The following is a 1,279-nucleotide window of genomic DNA, read 5'->3' on the forward strand; positions in this document are numbered from 1 at the left end:
CTTAATTACGTTGCCCTGTCGCGTGTACTTTGAGTGTGCATCAGGTCAAACAGGCAATCAAAGCACCAGCGAATGTGAAGAAATTGTAAGGATCATATAATTTTGATAATATGAATTACGAAAGTATGTTTATGTCATTTTTTTAGTCTATGGTTTTTCTTATCCTTTCATATCTTGTAGTTTAAATAGTATTAAATAATCTTTGGGAAGAAAAGATTCATAGCCCCTCATGGCGGCAGTAATGACCTGGGCCGGGCACATGGCTTAGCTGTGAGCCTAGTGAGCCACATCTCTCCAGGCCCTGTCCTCGGATACAGTATGGGTGCTGGGGTGCTGAAGCTGTCTGGCCCGCATGGCAGTGAAGCATTTCTTGGGCCAAAGAGTTCTCCCAAGTTCCTGAAACCAATCACTCACAGCCTTCTGGCAATGGTACCTGAATCCCTATATCAAACATGTCTTAAGGGAAGATGTAGTGCACTTGAGGCGACCCTTGACCAGAAACCTCTGTCCCAGAGACTCCTGACCAAGACCAACATGACCAAGACCAACATGACCAATGTTGCCATGCTGGGCACAGTGACTATCAACACTGCTCAGTGGATCACATCCTGGAAGACTCCATTGAGGACCCACAGACTCAGACCATGACCAGTTTCATCTGGAACACCAACCACACCCCACTGGTGGTTGTGGAGAAACAATGCACTTACTGTGTGAACTCTAATGACAGCTATTGGACTGAAGTCCCTTGGCAAACTGGGTCTCTTGTAAGCTTATTTGATGTCACCAGAGGTGCCGACGAATTTGGTTTTGGTTGCTTCAGAAGCAATGTGACCAAGACAATGAAGGTCTTTGAATACATCTTGGCCAAACTACATGAGGAGGCCCCTTCCAAAACCCTGTTGAGACATCAACAGAGGCCAAAGAGACAGCAAAGGAGACTGTGCTGGCAGCTACAGAGAAGGGCAAGGACCTGACCCATGAGGCCACCACCACATAACAGCCACAGAAGATCACGGAGCCAACAACCAGCGTGGCTCAGCCTTCTCTCCCTACTCCACATTGCATTGTACTTGATTATTAAAAATCAACCTCAAACCCTCTCTGTTGTCTGTGTGGCGGGTTAGGGAGGATGTTCTGTTCACTATCTGCAGTATACCAGGCTCGATGTCCACTGAGCCTGCCTGCCTATTCTCCCACTGAGCAGAGGTGCAGTGACTTTCCCAAGGTCACAAGCAGTGCAAAGGTAAAGTGGTAACACACCATGACCTGCACACTC

The 1,279-nt window shown here is 47.5% G+C and overlaps 1 pseudogene; it reads left to right on the forward strand.

Annotated features, from left to right (window-relative positions):
• Window positions 1-352: 352 nt before the first annotated feature.
• Prelid1-ps4 (PRELI domain containing 1, pseudogene 4) lies at window positions 353-1,000 on the forward strand (annotated as a pseudogene).
• Window positions 1,001-1,279: the final 279 nt, after the last annotated feature.

The sequence above is a fragment of the Rattus norvegicus genome, chromosome 14, assembly GCF_036323735.1.
Source record: "Rattus norvegicus strain BN/NHsdMcwi chromosome 14, GRCr8, whole genome shotgun sequence".
In the NCBI taxonomy this organism is placed as follows: Eukaryota; Metazoa; Chordata; class Mammalia; order Rodentia; family Muridae; genus Rattus; species Rattus norvegicus.